This window comes from Leopardus geoffroyi, chromosome A3 (assembly GCF_018350155.1).
Source record: "Leopardus geoffroyi isolate Oge1 chromosome A3, O.geoffroyi_Oge1_pat1.0, whole genome shotgun sequence".
NCBI classification, from domain to species: Eukaryota; Metazoa; Chordata; class Mammalia; order Carnivora; family Felidae; genus Leopardus; species Leopardus geoffroyi.
Window position 1 is genome coordinate 105468496 of NC_059336.1, and position 18244 is coordinate 105486739.

Sequence of the window (18244 nt, forward strand, 5' to 3'; positions counted from 1 at the left end):
TAAAAGAATGACACCAAGTGAACAGAAATCACCAACTTCCGTTACTAGGAATTCCATAAAGAGAACAGAGAGAACAGAAGGACAACACAGGGACACCTGGGTGGCTTAGTCAGTTAAGTGTCCGACTTTGACTCTGGTCATGATCTCATGGTTCGTGAGTTCAAGCACCGCATCAGACTCTCTGCTGACAGCACAGAGCCTGCTTCAGATCCTCTGTCTCCCTCTCTCTCTGCCCCTACCCTGCTTGCACTCTCTCTCTCAAAAATAAAAATTTTAAGGGGCGCCTGGGTGGCTCAGTCGGTTAAGCGTCTGACTTCGGCTCAGGTCATGATCTCGTGGTTCATGAGTTCAAGCCCCACATCGGGCTCTGTGCTGAGAGCTCAGAGCCTGGAGCCCGCTTCGGATTCTGTCTCTGTCTCTCTCTGCCCCTTCCCCACTCATGCTCTTTCTCAAATATAAATAAAACATTAAAAAAAAAATTAAAAAAAAAACATTTTAAAAATAATAAAATTACTAAAATAAATAAAGAACAACACAGAAACAGTAATCTTAGACGAAAACACTCCTGAGCTGAAAACAAAATAAAGGTCCTCCCTCACTTCAACATATTTACCAAAAATAAACAAAATGGTTACTGAAATAAGTCCAACATGTAGACGTAGTCTGGTAAAATTTCAGAACACCAATTCTAAAGGAGAAAAGCTTCCAGAGGACAAAACATGTTACCTACAAAAGAGTGAGAATCAGACTGACATCAGACTTATCAACAACACTGAATTCCAGAAGACAATGAGGCAATTGCTCCAAAGTTCTGAGAGGAAACTATTTTGAACCTAGAATTCTATAAAAAGCCAAACTAGCATTCAAGTGTGATGGTAAAATAGAGACATTTTAAGGCAGGCAAAGATTTAGAAAGTTCACCACCCACAGACGCTTGCTGAAAAAAACTTTGATAACGACACATTTCAGCAAAGCAAAACACAAATGTAATTCAAAAATAAAGATAACTTGGATACAAGAAACGATAGCAAGAGAACAAATGAGTAAAACGAAGATATAAACCTTAAAAAGCAGCTATGTAATGTAAGATGGACTTATATGTAATAAGTACTGAGAACAGTGTCTGGTACAATGTGCTGTTATTAAGTCATCACTACTTAACTCTAAAATTCTGGAACAAAATGCTGTATAATGTCAACATTGGAAGGTAGAGGACAAGGAAGACAATGTACGCTCAATGTTTTTCCTTATTCTAAGGGGAGAATAACTGGTGGGAGAATATAGGGTTAACCACGTCCGTTTAAATGTAAGGATATCTGTTTTTTTCCTTTATTGACTTAAAAGATTTTCCCATTACAAATTATTTTTAACAAAACTTAATAGAAAACAGGCAAAAGGTTTAAACAGAAAAGGAAATGTAAGGTGGCCTCTATAAAAAAGCCACGCTATTGTAAGAAATGTAAAATAAAACTATACCAAGCTATCATTTTTTTTTTACCCATTAGATTAGTAAGGATCAAAAGCCTGAGAGTAGGAGCGCCTGGATGGCTCAGTTGGTTGGGCGTATGACTCTTGGTTTCAGCTCAGGTCATGATCTCACAGTTCATGTTTGAGCCCCACATTGGGCTCTGCGCTGACAGTGCGGAGCCTGCTTGGGATTCTATCTCTCCCTCTCTCTCTGCCCTTCCTCCCCCCCTCAAAAGTAAATAAATAAACTTAAAAAAAAGGCCTGATAGTAAACGTATTGGAAAGGGATTAGGCACTCATTCACTGATGGTAGGTATAAACTGGTACCCTACCTGAGGCAGGCAATTTGGCAATGTTTATCAAAATTACAATGTACAACCTTGAGACACCACAATTGTGATTCTAGGAATCTATCCTAAATATAGATACTCTGTTCATACATGCACTAAATGATATGTACTCTGCAGAATTGTGGAACAGTAAAGGATGATAAACCCAGTCCTCCACCAGTATATAGGGGTCAAATTATAGTACAAACTGTGGAATACAATGCAGTCAGTAAAAGAAACTAATAATATGGAAGGATCTCCAAGATAAATGAGAAAAAAAGGAAGGGCCAGGAAAAGTAATACAGTGTATCAGAAGTCTTCAAAAGGTGAACTTGAACCCCTCTGTGAGTACATGAAGACATTTCATGGGACACAGCAACACAGGTTTAAGGAAGCTGATTTTTTTTTTAAGTGATGAAGATTTTTTTTTAAGTTTATTTATTTTGAGAAAGAACGTGTGCATGAGCAGGGGAGGGGCAGAGACAGAGTTAGAGAATCCCAAGCAGACTCCCCACAGCCAGCACACATCCCAACACAGGGATCCAACCCATGAACTATGAGATCATGACCCGAACCAAAATCAAGAGTCAGTTAGATACTTAACCAACTCTACCCATGCAACCTGACTGATATTTTTAATAAGCTATAGGCCCAATGTGGGGCTTGAACTCATGACCCTGAGATCAAGAGTCACATGCTCTACCAACTGAGCCAACCAGGCACCCCCCTAAAGAGGTCAATTTTTATTTTTATTTTTAGGAGATCAATTTTCATTTACTTTTTAAAACGTTTATTGATTTTGAGAGAGAGCAGGCCTGCATGCATGCAAGCAGGGGGAGGATCAGAGAGACAGCACAAGAGAGGATCCCAAGCAGTCTCCACACTGTCAGCACAGAGCATGACAAAGGGCTCAGTCTCACAAAAAACTGACTGAGCCACCCAGGCGCCTCCAGGAGACCAATTTTTAGATCAACTTCCTCAGATACTAGTTCCTGTTCTGCCTGAGAACTAGCACAAGGTAGAGGCATCTGGCTGACCCTTCTTTTCTCATTTCCACGACCCTCTTATCTCTCTACCACCTTCAACCTTACAGTGAAACAACCCCGCAGAGTAAAAACCAAACAAGCACACAATATAATCTCTAAGAAGCCACTTTAACCAAAACATCAGAAACACACACAGTGGGTTTTGTGCCTCAGTAGGTTAAGCATCCAACTCTTGATCTCAGCTCAGGTTATAATTTCATGGCCATTAGCTCGAGCTCTGCATCAGGTTCTGCACTGACATCATGGAGCCTGCTTGGAATTATCTCTTGCTCGCTCTCTCTCTCTCTCTCTCTCTGCCCTTCCCACTCTAGTGCTCTCTCTCAAAATAAATACACTTCAAAAAGATGGGGTGCCTAGGTGGCTCAGTTGGTTAAGCATCTAACTTTGGCTCAGGTCATAACCTCACAGTTCGTGGGTTTGAGCCCCGCACTGGGCTCTGTGCTGACAGCTCAGAGCCTAGAGCCTGCTTCGGATTCTGTGTGTCCCCCTCTCTCTGGCTTTCTCCCGCTCACACTCTGTCTCTGTCTCTCTCTCTCTCTCTCTCTCTCAAAAATAAATAAACATTAAAAAAAATTTTTTTAAATAACATGTCCACTATACTTCACTACAAAATAATTTTTTAAGACATTAAAAAAAAAAAAAAAATCACACCAGAGAAAACAGTCCCAAGAAAACAAAACAAAACAAAAGAACAGGTGCCAGGCTAGCTCAGTCAGTAGAGCATCGACTCTTAATCCCAGGGTCTCTTAATCCCACGGTCCTGAGTTCAAGCCCCATGTTGGTTATAGAGCCTATTTAAAAATGAACAAAAAAGAAAAGAAAGAAAAGAAGAAAACAAGGAGTGTAAAAATTAACAAGACCATCACAGCAAGACTCCAAGCATTCTCAAAAGTCTATCTTAGAAATCAGAAGGAAATGGCTGCCTTGGATATGCATAGTACTCACTAAAACCGCAAAAGAGACTCCAAAAAAGTCAGTGTGATTTAGCTGCCTAGTTTGTCAATGAAGACTGGCTTGACCACTAAGGTTTACTGGTGATCATTTTCCAGGATTGAATAAATGAAATCTGTAGTTCCAACAATCTGATGAAAATATATTTAATAAATATCAATTTACATATATTTAAATATATTTTAAGTATATACATAAAATTCATAATCTTCCCAGACATAAATTTAAAATGTAAAGGTTTATTTATTTATTATTGTTTTTTTTAATATTTATTTATTTTTGAGAGAGAGCACATGAGTAGGGGAGGGGCAGAGAGGGAGAGAGAGAATCCCAAGCAGGCTCCATGCTGTCAACACAGAGCCCAACATGGGGCTCGATTTCACAAACTCCAGGATCATGATCTGAGCCGAAATCAAGAGTCAAGACACTTAACCAACTGAGCCACCCAGGCACCCCTAAAATGTAAATGTGTATTTAAATGAACATTATTTCAACTTCCTCAAACATTTCTGAATATATTAGTTTAAATAAGGTCCTGGGGGGCCTGGGTGGGCAGCTAAGGTCTGACTTCAGCTCAGTTCATGATCTCACCGTCCTTAAGTTTGAGCCTCTCACTGGGTTCTGTGCTGACAGCTCAGAGCCTGAAGCTTGCTTCGGATTCTGTGTCTCCCTCTCTCTCTGCCCCTCCCCTGCTGGCTCTCTAGCTCTTACAAATAAACATTTTTTAAAAACTTAAGTGAGGTCCCTATGATGGTTAATTTTGTGTCTCAAATTGGCTAGGCTAACCATTGCTCTCATTCGAAATATAATCTAGGTGTTGCTCCCAAAATATCTGGTAGATGTGATTAACATCAGCTGAATCTAAGCAAAAGAGAGTGTCCTCAATAATCTGGGTGGGCCTCATCTAAACAGGTGAAAGTCCTCATGAGCAAAACTGTATTGCTCTGAGGAAGAGATTCCACCAACCAGCCTACCAGTCAGGATTTCCAGCCTCTACAATCATATAAGCCAATTACTTGCAATAAATCTATTTATGATTTACATAACCAGTTGGAAATTACATAGGTGTGTGTGTGAGTAAGTACACAGGAGGTATGTATGCGTGTGTGTGTGTGTATGTGTATATGTATACGTATAAAATCTACAACTGGCTCTGTTTCTCTGTATATATACGTATAAAACCTACAACTGATACAATTTCCAACAGATAAAAGAGTAAGAAGTACAATTAACAGTCATTTGTTAGGTGTTGTTGGTGTTACTGTGCTTCTCAGAAAATGAGACCACGAAGGACTCTAATCACTGGTTAATAAACCTCTTCCAAGTCTGGTGGTTTCAAATTCTCTTCTTTCAGCAAAACTGAAGGAGGACCTAATTGAATTGTCAGCTACTAAACCATTATTAAAAATCACTTTTGATGAAAGTCTGCTATATGATTTTTCACATACAACTCAGAAGAACCAAGAAAGAGACACTTGTAAGCTCTGAGGGCAGAGATTTCTGTTGCTTTGTTCACTGCTTATCCCTGGAGCTTAGAAGGGTCCAGAAGATAGTAGGAGCTCAAAGGACATTCGAAAAATGAATAAATGAGCAAAACTCCACCATTCTCATCTAATAACTTACATGAAAACATTTTGTCAAAAGCTACATCTATAAACCCAAAAATCACAAAGAGAAAATGCCAAACCCTGTCTCATTCTAGCAATGAGTTACATTTACACAAGCATTCATTAACTAATTGGGAATGAGAGGAAACCCCATCTATCTTGTTAAGAGATGATTTCTGGTAAAAATGTATTTTTATGTGTAATAATTATCATATTTTTAATAATACTAGTACTATAATAAATCCAAAAGAAATTTTTAAGACTCTGAGCCTTATGAACACAGGAAATATAAATGTTTTTAATTTTTATTTATACATTTTGTTGCAGAGAAGGATATGATGATGAATAAAACTTTCATGCATAAAATACATTAGGCTCGGGGCGCCTGGGTGGCGCAGTCGGTTAAGCGTCCGACTTCAGCCAGGTCACGATCTCGCGGTCCGTGAGTTCGAGCCCCGCGTCGGGCTCTGGGCTGATGGCTCAGAGCCTGGAGCCTGTTTCCGATTCTGTGTCTCCCTCTCTCTCTGCCCCTCCCCCGTTCATGCTCTGTCTCTCTCTGTCCCAAAAATAAATAAACGTTGAAAAAAAAAATTAAAAAAAAAATACATTAGGCTAAAATTCTGTGGAGAAAACAAAATGGAAAGGAGCTCAAGGAAAAAAAAGGATCATGTAAAATTTCAAACTGTTAGAATAGAACTGGTTCTCCCTATTTTTAACCTGTGGTGGTGGGCAAATTGTTACATTCTTTCTTTTCCACTGGAATACTTTATTTATTGTTTATTTTTTTAGAGTAAGTGAGTGAGACAGAGAGAGAGAGAGAGAGACGGGGAGGGGCAGAGAAGGATCCAAAGCAGGCTCCACACTGACAGCACAGAGCTCAATGTGGGGCTCACGCTCAGGAACCGCAAGATCATGACCTTAGCAGAAGTCAGTTGCTTAACTAACTGAGCCACCCAGGTGCCCCTCCACCAGAATACTTTAAAGTGTGATATAACAATTTATTTTTAAACATCACTGTTTACAACATACGAAATATTACATCTTTGCGACTATTTTAAGTAAGCTCTACACCCATCATGGGGCTTGAACTCGCAACCCTGAGATCAAGAGTCACATGCTCTACTGAGCCACTGAGCCAGCCAGGCACCTCCACAACTATTTTAAGCTTTAGATATCAACTTTGTATTTTTTTCATTTTTTTTTTATTTGAATAAAATTGGCACACAATGGTACATTAGTTTGAGGTGTACAATATAGTGATTTGACAAGTTTTACATTAGGCTGTGTTCACCACAAATGTAGTTATCATCCATCACCATACAACCAATTACAATATCACTGACTATATTCCTTCTGCTGTCTTTTATTCCCATGATGTATTCATTCCATAACTGGAAGCCTGCATCTCCCACTCCCCTTCACTAATTTTACTCATCTCTCCACCCCCACCCACTTCTGACAACCATCAGTTTTTTCCTCTATATTTATAGCTCTGGTTCTGCTTTTTGTTTATTCCTTTGTTTTTAAGATTCCCATGAGTGAAATCACATGGTATTTGTCTTTAACATTTCACTTAGCATAATACTCACTAGCTCCATCCATGTCGTCACAAATGGCATGATCTCATCCTTTTTTAGGGCTGCATAATATTCCTATGTGTGCGTGGGGGGGGTGCGCGCACGCATGTATTGTGTGTTATGTGTGTACATCTTCCTTATCCATCCATCATTGGGATACTGGGTTAGTTCCATATCTTGGCTATCATAAATAATGCTGCAATAAACATTGGGTGCATATATCTTTTTGAATTAGTGTTTTTGCTTTCCTTGGGGATGTAGGCAGTATTACTGGATTATATGGTATTTCTATTTTTAAATTTTTAAGGAATCTCCATACTGTTTTTCACAGTGGCTGTACCACTTTACATTCCCACCAACAGTATATAACAATTATATGTCAACTTTACAGGGACACCTGCATGACTCTGTCAGTTGGGCATCCAACTCTTGATTTTGGCTCAGGCACGATCTCACAGTTTGTGAGTTCGAGCCTATCAGGCTCTGTGCTGCAGAGACTGCGTGGGACTCTCACTCTCTCTCTCTCTCCTTCTGTTCCTCTTTCTCTACCTCTCTCTCTCAAAATAAATAAACAAAAAAAAAAGATGTCAACTTTACAGTGTATAGGAGAGTAAAGGTTTTTTTAAATAATTAAGGGAAATAATTTTGAGAGCAAAAAACATAAAAACCACTATACTGTGCCATCGTTTTTGTTTAAAAAAAAAAAGTTGGGAAAATGCATGTATACACATATATACTATTTCCTTCTATATACATGGACTTTTCTCTAGAAAAGACACCGGAAACTAGTAACAGTGATGATCTGTGGGGGAGATTTAGGGCTTTGGAGACTTGATGTGGGGAGTTTTTACACTATACTTTGGTACCCTTTAAATGTTAGCCCATATTCAAATATTACCTTTCAACGTTTATTTATTTTTGGGACAGAGACAGACAGAGCATGAACGGGGGAGGGGCAGAGAGAGAGGGAGACACAGAATCGGAAACAGGCTCCAGGCTCTGAGCCATCAGCCCAGAGCCTGACGCGGGGCTCGAACTCACGGACCGCGAGATCGTGACCTGGCTGAAGTCGGATGCTTAACCGACTGCGCCACCCAGGCGCCCCTCAAATATTACCTTTCAAAAAACAAATTTTTAACAAGTAAAATAAATAAAACGTGAAGAAACAAAAAAAAATGTGAAGGCAAGTATTACAAGACTACAAATAGGATGAATGCTTTCCTAAAAAGAAGAAAATCTGATAAAACCAATACAAGGAAAGGAAGGAGGGAGAAAACACACACAGGAGTTAAAATAAAATATGATTAAATACAAAAGAATTAAATATCCTTACTGAAGTTACAGACCCTCTGAATGGGTTTAAGGAGACCAAAAAATGAAAACAAAATTAATCCAGCTGTAAGTGGATTAAAGAGATATGACACTCCAGATTAAAAATAAAAGGATTAAAAAATGTATAAACTAGGGTGGCTCAGTCAGTTAAGTGTTGGACTCTTGACTTCAGCTCAGGTCATGATCTCACATTTGTGGGATTGAGCCTCCCATCAGGTTCCGTGCTGACAGTGCGGAGTCACTTGGGACTCTCTGTCCCTCTCTCTCTGCGGGGCTCGAACCCCACAAACCACCAGATCATGACCCGAGCCTAAGTCAGATGCTCAGCCAACTGAGCCACCCAGGCGCCCTGGGTAGGCATAGAGATTACTTTAAAAAATAATAAATTACCTCAATTTTTTTTAAAAAAGGATTTACTATAAAACACGAAAGAAAACAAACAAATCCGACTTTTTCCCTCTCCATTCTGTTTTCTTCCCAGCGTATGATAGCATCACTTTGCCAAGGTCCATATAAAGTTCTATTAGGATTTTGACTGGAATTTCATCAATCTTATAGATATATTTGGGAGAAATTTAAACATTTACAACATTGAATACTATTTTCAAGAACAAGCTACTGAATTCACAACTTCTACATTTTCCCCTGTTTCATTAATTGTTGCTTTTATATTTAATAATTCCTTCCCTCTTTTGGATTTATTTTCTTTTTCTCTTCTATCTCAATGCCTGGCTTTAATAATTACTTCCAGTCATTTTTTTCAAGGTGTGCTTTCAGTCTTCAAATTTTCTTTCTTTCTTTCTTCTTTCTTTCTTTTTTTCAATTTATTAATTTTGAGAAAGAGAGTGAGCAGAGGAGGGATAGAGGGATGGGGAAAGACAGAGAGAGACAGAGAGAGACAGAGAGAGAGAGAGAGAGAGAGAGAGAGAGATAAAATCCCAAGCAGGCTCCATACTGTCAGCGCAGAGCTGGAAGCAGGGCTCGATCCCACAAACCATGGAATCATGACCAAAGCCAGAATCAGGGTCAGACCGTTAACCAAGTGAGTCACCCAGGCACCCCTGAGGTCTTTAAATTTTCTTTGGAGTGTCATTCTGGCCTCATCCTACAGGTTTTTAAGATATAGTACTTTCATTGTCATTCATCTTGGAATCACTTGCTACTGAAGATTTTATTTCTCCTTTAGCACAAAAGTTGGCTATAAGCATGTTTTTTAAATTTCTAAATTGGATACTCACATGGCTTGTTATCCTTTTATTGTTGTTTACTTCATTGCCTTGTAGACAGAATGTTACTTGTGCATTCCTATTTTTGGTATTTGTTAAAAGGTTTTCTTTGGGCCTCATTTATAGATGAATGTTATGAATAACAGTCTGTCTTTTAACAGGAGAATTTATCCCACTCACATTTTTTGTCATTTGATATGTGTGGCCTCATTTTGGCCATCTTGTATTTATTTACCTTATTGTTCTTTATCCATCTTCTCTTGAGTTGGGGTCTATTCGGGACCATTTTAAAATTCATCTATTAATCTAGTAACACAAGTGAAGTAAAATCAATGTATTTTTCCATTGGTTATCCTTAAATCAAGATATAGTGAATATAGTAATCTATAGTAATCCCCCTCAACATAACTGAGCGGCACCTAGGTGGCTCAGTTGGTTGGTTGAGTGTCTGACTTTGGCTCATGTCATGATCTTGTGTCTTGGATCATGGGTTCAAGCCCCATGTTGGGCTTTGCACTGGCAGCGTGGAGCCTGCTTTGGATTCTGTGTCTGCCCCTCTCTCTGCTCCTCCCCTGTTCCTGGTGTGCTCCCTCTCATCTGTCTCTCAAAAATAAACATTAAAGGGGCACCTGGGTGGCTCAGTTGGTTAGGCATCCAACTTCGGCTCAGGTCATGATCTCATGGTTTGTGAGTTCGAGCCCCGCGTTGGGCTCTGTGCTGATGGCTCAGAGCCTGGAGCCTGCTTTGGACTCTGTGTCTCCCTCTCTCTCTGCTCCTAACCCGCTCATGCTCTGTCTCTCTCTCAAAAATAAATAAACATTTAAATAAATAAATAAACATTAAAGAAAAGAAAGAAAGAAAAAGAAACAGGGGCAACTGGATGGCTCAGTCAGTTAAGCATTCAGACTTCAGCTCAGGTCATGATCTTGCAGTTCTTGAGTTTGAGCCCCACATCGGGGTCTGTACTGACAGTGGGGATCCTCTCTCCCTCTCTCTCTCTCTGCCCCTCCCCAACTTGCGCACGCATGCACACTTTCTCTTTCTCTCAAAATAACTAAACTTAGGGATGCTTGGGTGGCTCAGTGGGTTAAGCATCTGACTTCAGCTCAGGTCATGATCTCACACAGTCTGTGAGTTCAAGCCCCACATCAGGCTCTGTGGTGACAGATGAGCCTGGAGCCTGCTTCGGATTCTGTGTCTCCCTTCATCTCCCTCTTCGGATTCTGTGTCTCCCCCTCCCCCACTCACACCCCCCCCAAAATAAACATAGAAAAATTAAAAATAAATAAACTTTAAGAAAAGAAATATAACCGAATACCTATTATCTTCCCCTTCCCTCAAAAAAGACTTGTATTTCCCTACTCTATTTATGCTTTTAAAGTATACTTATTTATTTTGAGAGAGCGAGCATGCAAGCAGGGGGACAGAGAGAGAGGGGGCAGAGACAGGGGTGGGGAGACAGACTGCCAAGCAGGCTCCACACTGTCAGCATGGAGCCAGATGTGGTGCTCAAACTCACAAGCTGTGAGATCATGACCTGAGCCGAAATCAAGAGTCAGATGCCCGACCGACTGAACCACCCAGGCGCCCCCTCCTCCTGTTTTTTTTTTTTTTTTAATGTTTATTTATCTTGAGAGAGAGTGTGCAAGCAGGGAGGGGATGAGAGAGAGGGAGAGAGAGAATCCCAAGCAGGCTCCACATTGTCAGTGCAAAGCTTGATGTGGGGCTCAAACTAATGAACCATGAGATCGTGACCTGAGCCAAACCCAAGAATCAAGACTCAACTGACTGAGCCACCCATGCGGCCGCACCCCACTGCTCTGTGTCTAATGATCTGATAAATATAAACTTTTATTCCTAAATTAGATATTTGTATACTAAAAAATACCTTTATTGGATCACTCATACTGTTATTGAATTCTCAACTTTAAATAATTTGCTCTTCTACTAAGAAATATAATCCTCATTCTTTTATTGGTAACTTTCTTTTTTTTAATATTTATTTTGAAAGTGCATGCACACATATGCACAAGTGTAGGAAAGGGGCAGAGAGAAAGAAAGAATCCCAAGCAGGTTCTATACTGTGAGAGCAGAGCCCAACGTGGGACTTGATCTCCCAAACCACGAGATCATGACCTGAGCCAAAATCAAAAGATTGGCCGTTTGGCAACAAAGGTTGGGCACCTTTTTTTAACTTCTTAAACTTTACAGGATCCTCAGTTTTTCTTTGGTGTTCTGAAATGAAGTATCTGCAACTTTTTTTTTCCATTCAATCTAAAGACTGTCCTTTAATTCTGGGGAAATGTAATTCTTTTTAATAATTTCTCCTTTTCATTTATTTTCTTTCATTTGTTTTGATTTTTAATGTTTATTATTTATGTAGAAAGAGAGAGAGTGTGCATGCAAGAAGAGGGGCAGAGAGAGAGGAGAGAGAGAAGAGAGAGAACCCCAAGCAGGCTCTGTGCTATCAGCACGGAGACTGACGTGGGGCTCAATCCCAGAAACCGTGAGATCATAACCTGACGGACCTCAAGAGTCGGATGCTCAACAGACTAAGCTGCTCAGGTGCCCCCTTTCATTTATTCTCATTATTTAAATCCATCAGTGTCTTTATCATTCAGTCCTTCTAGTCATTCTTTTATTTCAACAGGCATTTTTAACTTCCCCAAAACATGTTCTTATTCTGATTCTTCATTTATAACTGTATGTGTTACGTAGGATCAACGCTTATACACGTAAATATATATGTATGTAGAAATTCACACATGAATATCTATAAATTTCGCCTTTTCACAAATGTTTCAAACCTGGGGTTAAAACTTATATATTCATATCATTATTAGTTCAACTATATATTGTGCCATCTGTCTATGTTGACATGTGTAAGTGTGTTTTCATTTGAATGGCTGAAGGGATTCCAGAATATGTGCAGTAAACAAAGTTTGTTTAGTTTAGTACCCTATTGCTGGACACTTAGGTATCTCTCACTTTTTGCTATTACAAAGGCGCATTTCCTTGAGTACTTGCCTATGATTAGTATCCAGTAATGGAAATACTGAGTTTTAATTTTGCTAGGTATTCCCAAATTCTCCCTTAAATTCCAGGTCAAGGCAGTATCAATCTTAGCATAGTATAAATAATTTTAACTTTTTTATTACTTGAAACTTTAATCTCTAATTTTTGGGAATTAAGGAAAAATTAAGTATTTAAAAAAAAATTTTTTTTTAACGTTTTTTTATTTATTTTTGAGACAGGGAGAGACAGAGCATGAATGGGGGAGGGTCAGAGAGAGAGGGAGACACAGAATCTGAAACAGGATCCAGGTTCTGAGCAGTCAGCACAGAGCCCGACGTGGGGCTCGAACTCACGGACAGTGAGATCGTGACCTGAGCCCAAGTCAGACGCTTAACCGACTGAGCCACCCAGGCGCCCCATTAAGTATTTTTTTTAAGTAAGCTCTATGCCCATCATGAGGCCTGAACTCACAACCCCTACAGGGTATAATACTGAGTGAGAGATAAATACCGTACGATTTCACTCATACGTGGAATCTAAAAAACAAAACAAATAAATGAACAAACAAAAAAACAAACTCATAAATGCCAAGAACTGGTGGGTTGCCAGCAGGGGAAGAAGGGCAAAATAGGTGAAGGGGATTAAGAGGTACAATTCTCCAGTTATAAAATTAAAAAGCCATGAGGCTGAAAAGTACAGCACAGGGCATATAGTCAGTAATACTGTAACAGTGTTGTATGGTGACAGATAGGAGCCACACTTATCAAGGAAAGCATAGCATGATGCTATATAATAGAACTGTCAAATCACTATGTTGTACATCTGAAACTATTACAACAAGAACGTTAGACACCTGATAGATATACAGTATATAGCAAAAGGCAGTCCAGTACCAGAGCACTGATTCACACGACTTTCAATGTCCCTCTGAACGTTTACACAGGCGAAAGACATGACTCTGTTACTGGAAACTAGGGTGAACTCCATTTTATGGATGAGAAAGAAGTATTTTGGATGCGGTTTTAATATAACTGGATTTTCCAGGAATGCAGTCATCATATAAAAACAGAGATGATTTGGGGCGCCTGGGTGGCGCAGTCGGTTAAGCGTCCGACTTCAGCCAGGTCACGATCTCGCGGTCCGTGAGTTCGAGCCCCGCGTCAGGCTCTGGGCTGATGGCTCAGAGCCTGGAGCCTGTTTCCGATTCTGTCTCCCTCTCTCTCAGCCCCTCCCCCGTTCATGCTCTGTCTCTCTCTGTCCCAAAAATAAATAAACACTGAAAAAAAAAAAATTAAAAAAAAAAACAAAAAAAACAGAGATGATTTTGTGGTGTTCAGAACTTACCAAGAGCACCATTCTGAAAAGTCTCCAGAGTTCCTAATATAACATTTCAGTCTAATCTATAACTGCTGCATTGCTAGCAATACCATGCATGCATGCAGACATTTCATAATTCCACGGTCTTCCACTATAGTCATGCCCCACTATTTACACAGACTGAAATACAGTATGTATGATCTTATTACATTACATATTCCATTATTATAGTCTATTATTTTACGTTTTTTACTTTATATATCAGTTAGAACATAATATTGTTGGTTTTGTTGTTTACATTATAAGTTATACTATCGATGAATTTCACGTCAGAATAATAAAGAGGGTATTTTTCCCGACTTGTGCTCACTGTGGCCAAAAATTAAGTAAGAGGAAAATACTCAGTGTAAGTCAATGTATCAAAAGAAAACAAGGTTTACTTAAAGAAAACTAATAGTTCATTAAATATTTTTAGTAAACAGTCATAAACTTTGATATTGACCTTAAACTGTCATTGAAATTACACAAAAAAAGAAAATCTATCATGATCCTGTTCCAGTTAACTATTGCGGAGTTACGAATCACCCTAAAACTTGATGGCACAAGACAACGACTATTATATTTTGCACACAAGTTCAGTGGGTAAGGAATTCGGACACAGCACAACAGTCTTGCTTTTGCTTCACATTGACCAGGGCCTGAACAGGAACTCAAATGGGTGAGGCCAGATCAACTGGCTCCTTCAGCCACATGTCTACCACCTGGGCTCTCAGCTAGGGCTGTCAACCATGGCATCTATCCATAGCCTCTCCATGTGGCTTGGCCTTCTCACAGTATGGTGGCTGACTTCCCAACAGGAGTATCCTGAGAGCAAACATTCCAAGGGAACCAGGCAGAAGCTGCACGGCCTTTTATTACTTAACTTAGCCTTGGGAGTCATATAGCATTACTTCCACCACACTGTCACACCACACAATGACAGAGACCCCATCTAACAATGGAAGGAATGTCAAAGAATTTGGGGACCACATTTGAAAACCCTCACAGATTCTTTTCAGCCAACCAAGATGCTAAAACAAAATGACTGATAGTCTGGCTGTTCAGATCTATTCCCCTCGCTGCTGAGTTTAAAGCCACAAATATTTATATCAACAAATGTAATGAATAAGACACATGAAGCCTCAAAAAATGATCAAGACCAGGTTCCCAACAGTAAAGAACTTAACATTGAGCACTCAGAAGGTACAAACTGCGTGCTAAGACCAGGAAAGAAAGCTGGAAAGGACAATGCAGATATATTCAAAACAATCGGTTTCAGTATTTTAACGATCAGTTGTGATTACTGGTTACAAATCTTTTAAAAAGAGGTGCAATTCTTTTTATAAAATCCTACTTAAGCCAAAATACCTATAAAATATAATAAACATTCTGTATCTTTTTAATAATTATAAATCATGTATTACAAGAATCTTTAAAAAAAATTAAGTTCCCAATACGCCCTTTGACACCAAAGCGTTTTATGAGAACATGACTCAGACCGGGATGAGATAAGAACTAGGTATAGAAGTCACGTCACCTTTTACCTGTAACAAATCTATAACCTTATCGATTAATAAGATTACCACATCCTGAAATGTCTCATTATTTAAAATTTTAAGAATAATGTCAAGGGGCACCTGGCTGGCTCAGTCGGAAGAATATGTGACTCTTGGTCTCAGGGTCACAGTTCAAACCCCACAGTGGGTATAGAGATTACTAAAATAAATAATAGTAATAAACCTAAAAGAAAAAAAAGAACGTCAAAAAAAAAAGAAAAAGAATGTCAACACTACTTTCTGATTCTACTCAAAACAGTAACACAAAAATGCCAAGAATTATTAACAACATGGTAACAATATGAACATGACTTAAGGTAGGTAGGATCAGCCTCTTTCCAGTTCTCTCCAAGAGCTAATCCTGGTTTTATAATTTTGAGTTGGAATTAATATAAATTCCCATCTTCTTTCCTTTTCTGCCTTCACAGAGCTCCAAGTGTATGCTTATTGTAGTGGAAACACAGGAGTAAACAGAATGAGCATTCATCAGAAAATAACTATTTTCACTCACTTCCCTGTGTCCCAACTTCAGCCCACAGTAAGTGACATAACAATGGAAAAGCTGGGAAGAAAATTCTAAGGAAGGAAGAGAGCAGACCGGTAAGTACAGTAAACACTTTACCTTCTGCCAAACAGTTTAAATAAAAAGAAAGGTGACATAAAATTTAACTTTCTAAAGCTTTGCATTTTAAGAATCACAATATAAAAGTATACGATATGTTGGGGCACTGGGGTGGCTCAGTGGGTTGAACGTCTGACTTCAGCTCAGGTCATGATCTCAAGGTTTGTAAGCTGAGCCCCACCTCGGGTTCACTGCTGTCAGCACAAAACCTGCTTCAGATCCTTGGTCCCCCTCTCTCTCTGGCCCTCTCCTGCTCATGCTCTCTCTCTCAAAAATAAATGAAACATTAAAAAAAAAAAAAAAAACTAACACTTTAAAAAAGAAGTATACAATACGTCAAAAAAAAAAATCTAAAACTATAACGAATATAAAGCTATATAAAATATAAAAAAGTTATCAAGAATACCAATGAATTTCATATTTGAAAATTCCAACAGTCCTAAGAACCGTGTCCATCTGAAACTATTTTTTTAAAACAAAATTCCTTTTCTAATAGAAATGCTTTTTAAAGTATGTACTCTGGCTTTTAGTGAAATTACCTTAGGAAAGAATTGGTAATAAGACTATAGTCTGACTTCTTTTCATCCTTATAAATATACTATCATCAAATATCCAATCTGTTAAAAGTACATGGTAATCTAGATATAGCACCGCCCTGCCCTCTCTCAAAGAGTCTCTCCCTTAATGCTCAGACTATGGTCACTAAGACCATTTCCCAGTAAAAGGAACCAGGGCTCCAGAGATGAGGTCTGGGGCAAGAAATTTAAAAGATGAGCCTGGAACATCTTGTCATATCAAAAAAGCAAGTAACATAACAAAGACTACAAAGATCATTTCAAAGTGATCCAAGAACCATTCTCTTTGCAGGATACCAGGAATCACCTCATTATTTTTGAAAACTGGTAATAACCGAAAAAAGGAAAAAGCACATCAAGACTTTAATTCAACCTGCCTTTCCTAGAAGATCTGAACCTGAAGGTTAACATGATAGCTGACACAGGGAAAATTCTCTTCACAGAAATAGTCTATGCCAATAAACTAGGGGATAAGGGGCACCTGGGTGGCTCAGTCAGTTAAGCATCCAACTCTTGATTTTGGCTCAGGTCATGATCTCATGGTTTGTGGGATCAAGCCCTACATCAGGCTCTGCGCTGACAGCATGGAGCCTGCTTGGGATTCTGTCTCTCTCTGTACTCTTTCTCAAAATAAATTATAAACAAACAAACAAACAAACAAATAAAAATGAGGGGATGATAGAATTATGATAGAAAGCATAATTTTCACAACTTTAATGAATTAATCTAGGCAATCATCAATGATTAATAACATTACAAAAAGATACCTTAAAAATTCTGAGCCTGATAGGCTCAGTCAATACAGCATGTGACTCCTGATCTCAGAGTTCTGAATTCAAGCCCCATGCTAGTTGAAGAAATTACAAAAAAATAATTCTTTAAAAAAAAATTCTATTTTTATTTTTTGCTTTAAAAGGCATTAGTACGAAATTTTGCAAAACCTAAGTCTACAGATTAGAGTATTATCATGCTTGGTTAGGTAAGAATCTGCTTGTTTTTAAAAGATATACACTGAAGTATCTTTCGGAATTAGGGGAAATATGTCTTCACCTTAAATGGCTCAAAAAACTAGTACGTATATAGATGTAATAGAGCAAAGAGTAAAATGTTAACATTTTGGGAATCTGGGTGGAGAATATATGAGATTTCTTGGTAATGTTTTTAATAATTTTTCTGTAAAAGTTATTTCAAAGTAAAGTGTTAAAAAAAATGAGACACAGGAAACAATACATTATGGACATCATGAGAGAAGTACACAAATACTACCTCACGAAGTAATCTGGCATCCCTTACCCCATTTCCCCTCCAAAATAACCATGTGGATTTAGATCCTCTAGAATCTGGACCTAACCATCTGTCTACAGAAAAAATGTGGTAAAGGACACAACAGAGATGCAATAAACAAACTCCAGACCAAAGGAAATTCCTGTGTAGGTGAACAACCTGCTATCTTCAACAGAACGATGAGGGATAGAGGGAAAATATATGAATGAATATCTACACAAAAATTTGTATATGAATGTTCACAACAGCATTATTCAAAATAACCAGAAAGTGAAACAATCCAAATTGTCCTTCCACTGAA

General features: G+C 38.7%; 1 protein-coding gene and 1 non-coding gene across 8 annotated transcripts in view; both read right to left on the reverse strand.

Annotated features, from left to right (window-relative positions):
• The window catches only part of MTA3 (metastasis associated 1 family member 3), a 224164-nt gene that overhangs the window by 143602 nt on the left and 62318 nt on the right, over nucleotides 1-18244 (reverse strand). The gene's annotated exons all lie outside the window — the stretch shown is intronic.
• Nucleotides 2445-2517, reverse strand: TRNAK-CUU. Its single transcript has one exon. It is a non-coding gene; the product is annotated as a tRNA-Lys (tRNA).